This window comes from Xenopus laevis, chromosome 8L (genome assembly GCF_017654675.1).
Source record: "Xenopus laevis strain J_2021 chromosome 8L, Xenopus_laevis_v10.1, whole genome shotgun sequence".
NCBI classification, from domain to species: Eukaryota; Metazoa; Chordata; class Amphibia; order Anura; family Pipidae; genus Xenopus; species Xenopus laevis.
In genome coordinates, this window is record NC_054385.1 from 15,595,816 (window position 1) to 15,603,672 (window position 7,857).

General features: G+C 42.6%; 1 long non-coding RNA gene and 1 pseudogene across 1 annotated transcript; both read left to right on the forward strand.

The window, feature by feature from the left end:
• Window positions 1-147: 147 nt before the first annotated feature.
• LOC121397131 lies at window positions 148-5,368 on the forward strand. The gene is made up of 2 exons (XR_005963483.1): window positions 148-286; window positions 1,117-5,368. It is a non-coding gene; the product is annotated as an uncharacterized LOC121397131 (long non-coding RNA).
• A 719-nt stretch (window positions 5,369-6,087) lies between these two features.
• Window positions 6,088-6,934, forward strand: LOC121397127 (annotated as a pseudogene).
• The last annotated feature ends 923 nt before the right edge of the window (window positions 6,935-7,857 follow it).

A 7,857-nucleotide genomic window follows, 5' to 3' on the forward strand; every position in this document is an offset into this window, starting at 1 on the left:
ACTTTTAGGCCAATAGACGCGCCCGTTTAAGGAGGGAAATATTACACCGGCATTTATCTCAATCAAGCAATCATTCTGTTTTTTACAGTCGCAGCGCTATTGTTTTTAACACACTATATAAACTCTAACAATCGACTGGCGTGACTGTAAATCAGCGCCAAGCGCTCACAAGCGGAAAACCAATCCGATCGCCGTATCACTTATAGACGGCGCTGCTGACCAATCGATGACGAGTCCTCGTTGAGTAGAACGAGGCGCCGCTGCAAAAGGGGAGGGGGAAAAGGAGGTGTGTTTAAATGGCAGTCTTTTTATCCAATAGCCATTTATCTCGGTGAGGTGGCGGCGGGGCCTGCAAAATACGCTTTCAAGCAGATTGTGGAAGCTGTTACACTGCGTAGGTTTCCCCAGTCCTTCCCAGATTACGCAATTTACGTAGAAAGGCCTATTCCACATCGCTGGCTAAGGGGCCATGGCTACGTCATTAAAAATATCACAGGGCCCCGTACAACAACATTCTGGTTTTTGTTCACTCAGGCCCCACCCACTCCACAATTAAAAGACCACACAGACATCAGCGCTAAAAAAACCCCTCCCCCCACAAGTTATAAAAAGCTATTGATGCTCAGGGCCCCCTTATAAGTTAAAAAAAACTGTGGTGCCAGGGCCCTCCAGAAAAGGTTTTTTAAAAAAATTGGTGGTCAGGGCCCCCCTATAAGTTAAAAAAAACTGTGGTGCCAGGGCCCTCCAGAAAAGGTTTTTTAAAAAAATTGGTGGTCAGGGCCCCCCTATAAGTTTAAAAAAAAAAACAAAACAAAAAAACATTGGCACCAGGGCCCCAAGAATATTTTTTTAAAAAAAACCTTGGCGCCAGGGTCCCCTTACCAGTTAAAAAATTGGGGGCGCAGAAAATACGGGTCCGGGTTGCAGGTACGGCTCGGGTCCCAAAAATTGAACCCGCGCAGGACTCTACTATAGAGTATTAAAATCAAACACTGGTGGCCAGGGGATTAAAATAAAAACAAAAAAACCCACATTGGTGTCATTAGAATTGAACTCGTGGCTTCAGGACTTCAATTATAGCTGTTTTCATGACTACGTTTCTTTTCGCCGCTTCAGGACTTCAGTGTCGGCTCCTTTCGTGACTTTGGGTCTTTCCGCGGCTTCAGGACTTAGTCTGCTCGGCACTTCCACATTCGTCTGTTCGGGACTTCGATCGGGCGGCACCGATTCGGAGCTGTCAAGGGGGGCCTGGCTCTTTGAAAAGTGCAGCCCTGCCGGGCCCCCCTTCAGGTCCGGGCCAAGAAGTGTAAGATGAACTTTTCTGAGGAAGAAGTGGAGATCATCTTAGAGGAGATGGAGAAGCGGAAGCACATCCTCATTAACCACTTCAACGCTGGGGTGCCTCTGGTGACCAAAAGCAACGCCTGGCACGACCTCCTGAAAAACGCCAATGTCATCAGCACGTGCCACCGCCATACCTCCCAACATTTTGGAAATAAAAAGAGGGATATAAAAGTTGCCGCGTGTAGTGCAACAAATTTTTGACCACACCCATTTTGTAACCACACACCCTACTTGGCGGGCATGTGGCAGCCTCTTTGTACTTCAAATGCCAGGGCCTGTCTTGAATCCTGGTCTGGATACGAGTAGCAGAATTACGGGCAAGGGCTCTTCTCCACCAACCAGTTGAGACACTCGCCGCAGGCGGCAACACCCCCCTGGTTGCCAGGGACAGCAAAAATGCCGCTCCTGCTAACTAAGAGCCAAATTTCCATTTCTCAACCTGGAAATTGGGCTCTTCTAGTGCACAGAGCGCAATTTCGCTCTCTGCACTAGACCTTCCTGACCCCCTCCAGCGCTGAAAAGGTGAGTGCCATTGGAGGGATGGGGGGCGGCAAAAGGAAAGCCGTCTCAGGTGGCAAAATGCCCAGGATTGCCCCTGATTACAGGTAGGCAAGGAAGGCACCTGCCTAGAGTAAAATCATTTTTAGAAAGGAGGTGCAACACAGTATTTGAGGGGCTCATCATTAGACCAGATCCTTGTCTAAGGATCCACTAAAGCAGTTCTGGACTGGAAGTCAAAATAGGCCCTGGCATTTCAGGTACACAGAGGCCCAATCAGCTCCCCACCAGCCCACTACATAGTGACTTTCTATGGAATCTTATGGCAGCTCCTCTGGCATTCGCCAGAACCCACAGATGGCCAGTCCGGGCCTGCACTAAAGCTGGCCTCACATAGGGAGATCTACTTGTTTGTTGACACCTTGAGGTGGGCAATATTGGGCTAATCTGATCATGGGCCCTAGGGACAACGATCAGATTACAATTTGTATCCAGGCAGTTGGATTGAGGACAGCATCAAGAAACTGATGCGGTTCTCGATTTTTAATCTCGCCCGATCGACGTGTCTGATTTTCGGACCACATATTGATCGGGAAGCCCATCGGAGGACCCCCATACACTGCGCAATAGGCGGACAACTTAATCTGTTGCCAGTTTATATCTGTCCATGTAAGGGTGCCTCAGTGATCCCCAACCAGTGGCTTCGTGAGAATCATGGTGCTCTCCAAACTCTTGGATGTTGCTCCCAGTGACCTCAAAGCAGGTGCATATTTTTGAATTCCAGGCTTGGAGGCAAGTGGTTGTATATAAACCAGGTGAAATGCCAAACAGAACATCCTATAGACTAACCCTTCACATAGAGACTATCAATTATACAATCAGAACCCATTTTTGGCACCCCCACAAACTTTGTTCATGCTTTACATTTGAATGAGTCTTATAGGTAAAAAAAAGATTGGGGACCCCTGTTTCCTGACAGAGAGTAATGGTGTGGTAGGACTGGGGCAGTGGTCATACTATATATGGGTGCTAAAGCCCCTTGTCCCAGCTCTGCTTGCCCATAAAATCCATGCCTCGGGCATCATCCTAACATCATAAATATGTTTGCCATTGCCAGCACTGCAAAATACAAAATTGAAAGTTTGCAGCTTCGGGTTTCTTGAAATTGTAGGAGGCAGAAAAGACATATTAACCTATTACCCCTGCCCCACTTTATAAAGACTGTAAAGTTGAGACAAAGGCTGCAGCTGGGGGACGGAAGGGGCTTGTTTATACATAGCTCAAAATCACTTCTTAGACTCTTCTAATTACTTGGAAAGACAGGGAAATGAGGTTTCTTTTTAAATTAAAAGAATGAGTGGAATATAATTTTCAATTAAGTCATATATATCAGTGCTGGGCCCAGCGCCCAAGACAGGTCAGTCTGTGTCCTACTGGGCTCCCGCCATATCTTTTGGGCCACCCTGGCAGCTGCAGGGGTTGACTCCTCTATAATAATTCCCCTGGAGAGTCTTTTTCAGAGAGGCGATAAATTCCACTCTCTCATTATCACTTTTCTGGGAAGGAATGTCCCGTGAAGCTGGTATATTGATCAGTTTCACCCGAGCCTTATTTTCAGGGTGGCCCTCAAGGGTGCAGGAAATTACATGGTGGCTGGACATATTAAGTATGGATTTAAAATGTGGTTTTAATGGTTGAGGTGGAGTATTTCTAGCAGTGTATAAGCAGCTCCGCTCATCTAGAGATGCTGGGGGATATGTACGCTTACAACATCTGGGATGCAGAAGGTTGCCTATTCCTGTTCTATGTGTTTGCTTAAAGGCCAATTGTCATGGTAAATTGTTTCCCCCCACTGGAGGTGTTAAGCTAATAGAGCCTGCACTTTGGTTGGTGGAAACAATATTTTATGGGCTAGAGATTGCTCCTAGTGAGCTCTATGCTGCTCACACCAGGTGAGAGCTCCCAGTGTGGACGGCCATGTTGAAACTCAAAGCATGCAAACAATGAGGAGTGTCACAGCTCGTTCATTATGCATGTTGTCTCCCTCCCAATGAAGGCATTATAGCTCTAGCTAGAAGCATTTTCTGGCCCATGCAGTATTGCTTTAATGAACAGGTGCCCTTCAAATGGATTTTGTCATGGTAAAACATGTTTTTTTCTAAATACATTAGTAAATAATGCTGCTCCACCAAATGTCTGCATTGAAATATCTTTTTCAAAAGAGCAAGTAGATTTTTTTTAAATCTGACATGGGGCTAGACGTTGCTGGTTTCCCAGGTGCCCTCAGTTATGTGACTTGTGCTCTGATAAACTTCAGTCACTCTCTACTGCTGCACTGCAAGTTTGAGTGACATCAAAAGCCCCCCCCAGCAGCCATTGTAATAAAGCAATGGGAGGTAACTAAATAACCACTCCTTGACACCTGCATTGCTAAAAATGCTCCCACCTAGTGGTACATAAGAGAATAGCACTTAAAAATAGAAATCCAGTAGCTGCAGCAAGAATCAACTTAGCGAAGCACTGGCTACAACCGATTATAGACTCTCACGGTATAATTGGAAAAATCACTCAGACTCAGAATATGTTATATTTAACAGCTTTATTAGCAGACACAGTGGAAAAACATACGCAAATTTGGGCACCATGGAATATATTTCTTCAATTGTGAGAGATAGACAGTCACTCAATGTAACAGAAATCGTACTGGTGAAAACAATTCATTATCGATGTTATTCTATACTAATGTTTCTTTTCCTTTGAAAATTCTGTATTGGAAATATTTATGCTTACCATTTGTTAATGCATATGTTTTTGAAAAATAAAAGAGATATAAAAAAAAAATAGAAATCCAGGTCCCACTGCAACTGGTCCAGTTAAATTTAGTAAGAGAAACAATAGCTTACCTAAAAGCAGTTCCATTGTGACGTTCTGGCTCTATCTGAAAGCACAGAATCAGGCACAATGACCCGAGACGGCTGACTACACACCAATAATACAGGCAAAAAAATAATTTGTTGGCTCAGGAATAACATTTTATTTGGTAGAAAGCATTATTTGTAATGTAAACAGTATAATTCAAAAAGAAAAAACTACACAGTAAAAATCACAACAGAATCCGTTTAGGGGGTGTATTGACTGTTGCTGCACTTTGTTGCTGTTATCATTTGCTGAAATAATCTCTTGCAAATGATTAAAGGAATTATTGGAGGCGCTTGTGTATCCAGTGCCTACCGTATAAGGATAAATATCTATTTAAGATTTAATGAGTAGACAAATCTAATCTCAAATTAATAACGGCCCATTTAATAGGTCACAGAAGCCTGATAACAGGAGAGGAGTTTTTCCTTATTATCGTGTATTTACAATGTGCCAGATGGCTAATCAGGGCTGTATAAATGACGGAACCAGAGAAGTAAAAAAAAACAGGCAGCAAATAAGATAAGGCCATGCCTGCATGTGACTATAATCTAATTAGATCGCTGGGTATGTAAAAGGAAAAGTTGGATTATACAGGACAGGAAAGGCAGAAGTATTTTCGAGTTGTCAGGGTGGATTAGGTTAGACTATTACTGACGTTCCCTTTAAGAGGATTATAAAGAGACAGCGTCTAGAAATAGAGTTTAAGGTATTTAGAATGGGTGTGTGGTATTAGAAAGCTGGGTGGTGAAGGTGTGAAGCAGGCGGAAACTGAGAGTGAACAGTCAATGGCAGTTAAAGATGTGGTAGGAAAGGTCAATATACAGGGTGGGCTGGTGGGACACCAGGAGAAAAAACCTCTTTTGTAAGCAGCTCTGGAGGGTTTAAACTATTCTAAATGGATTCATTTAGTTGATACATTTGTTATCGTTGTCCCTGCTGAACAGAATCCCTGATTTTTATTAAAGGCAGCTGTTAGAATTGATACAATATTTGTTAATATTCCACAGATGCTGCTGAGAAATGTATTGACTAATGTAACAAATTAGAGACAGGGGCATTAAACTTTTTTAATGGTAAAAAATAAAAAGTCATTGAAAAGCGCCTTTATTTCTGGTGATCAATCTGAAAATGACGGTGATAGGCAGCTGCCATGAAAGTCAATTGCTACTTGCCTGCACAGTTCAGAGTGGAGTGTTTGTATCTTCTCCAATGTTTTTCTGTAGGTGAAGAAACGGGCCATTTGACATTCGCCTTCAGGCAGCCATGAATTCCGTTATAGCAGACAGTTGTAAATTTGATACATTTTTGCACATATGGAGAATATAATCTTCGTTTTCTTCCTCTCTTTCAGTTCCCCCGGAAACAACGTTTCACGCCCTAAAAGAGAATGTGGTAGAGTATTGCACCACTGAGACGGCTACAATGGTAACCACAGACAGCCCAGTTGGAATCATATCTCCTCATGATAAAACCCCAAAAACTGAAGAATCGTATCGTTCTGAACTCTGCCCGGCTCCTGCAGTAATAGCGATTGACCGACCTCAACGTAAAGGAGATAGCTCAGCACCTGGAATAACCGAATGACATTCTGCATATGATTTGCCATTCCCAGGAGGTGCAAGCCTATGCTCAGGAACGGCAAGCGCAGGCCATGGAAGGCACTCAAGCAGCAATCAGCGGCCTCATCCAAGTTCTAAGACCAATGATCAAGGATGTGGGACGGTTTCTGCAGAGCTGGGTCCCTAATTCAGCTGGGGCCAATGACGGTGATGGCTCTGCAGCTCGAAATGGACAATCCAATACCCCCATATAGCCATGCCCGTTAGTGGCATATCGGGGAAAGATTGGCTCACCTTTACGTTACCTTTTAGTATGTTATAGAATGGCTAATTCAAAGCAACTTTTCAATTGGTCTTCATTTTTGAATGATTTGCCTTTTGACTCTCTCCAGCTTTCAAATGGGGGTCACTGACCCCATCTAAAAAAAACAAACAAATGCCCTGTAAGGCTACACATTTATCGTTATTGCTAGTTTTGATTACTTTCTATCAGACCCTCTTCTTTTCATATTCCAGTCGCTTATTCAAATCAGTGCATGGTTGTTATGGTCATTTAGACCCTATCAACCAGATTGCTGAAATTGCAGACTGGAGAGCTGCTGAATAAAAAGCTAAATGACTCAAACACAACAAATAAAAAAAAAAAATGAAAACCAATTGCCAATTTTCTCAGAGTAGCACTCTCTACATCATACTAAAAATTAATTTAAAGGTGAACAAACCCATTAACAGCCCAAATAGGAGAGGGGGATGGTGGTCAGTACAATTTTCCAAACGATTTGTGTCCGATTCCTTAATAGTTGCTCTGTGCTGCAACTGCTGTATACGATCCATGTATAAAGGAAGGAAAAGGAACTCCAGCAGTGTTACTGCAAACGACCATTTATTCTAGGCAGTGGTACCACTACACGGAATAAAAGCTAGTTTGCAAACCCATTAACAGCAACATTTTTTTTTTGTTGGAGAAGAAAACTACAGTTTGAAAGGAGACTAGGGAGCCCATTTAATAAGGGTCGAAGTGAATTTTCAATTCAAAAAGTTCGAATTTTAAAGTAATTTTTGGGTACTTCGACCATTGAATAGGCCAAAATTTGATTTGAAAAAACTTCGAATATTCGACCGTTCGAAAATTGAAGTACTGTCTCTTTAAAAAACTTTGACTTCGACACTTCGCCAACCTAAACCTGCTGAATTGCTATGTTAGCCTATGGGGACCTCATAGAACCTATAGCCAGTATTTGGCTAAGTTTTCAGAAGTCAAAGTTTTTGTTTTGAAAATCGTTTGATCGATTGAACGATTTGAATTAGATCGAAAACAGCTAAATTCACTCAAAAAAAAAAAAAAAATAGACTATAGAATTTCAAAGTTTTACCACTTCGAAATTCAACCCTTAGTAAATGTGCTCCTAAATACCCTTTAAAGTTTGCAATGTTAAATGTGTGCCAATTTTATAGGACGTTCATGACTCAACATCTTCCCGACTGTTTGGAGTACTGTTAATGATTGTTTTTTTTTTTTAAATAAAGCCACACTTCT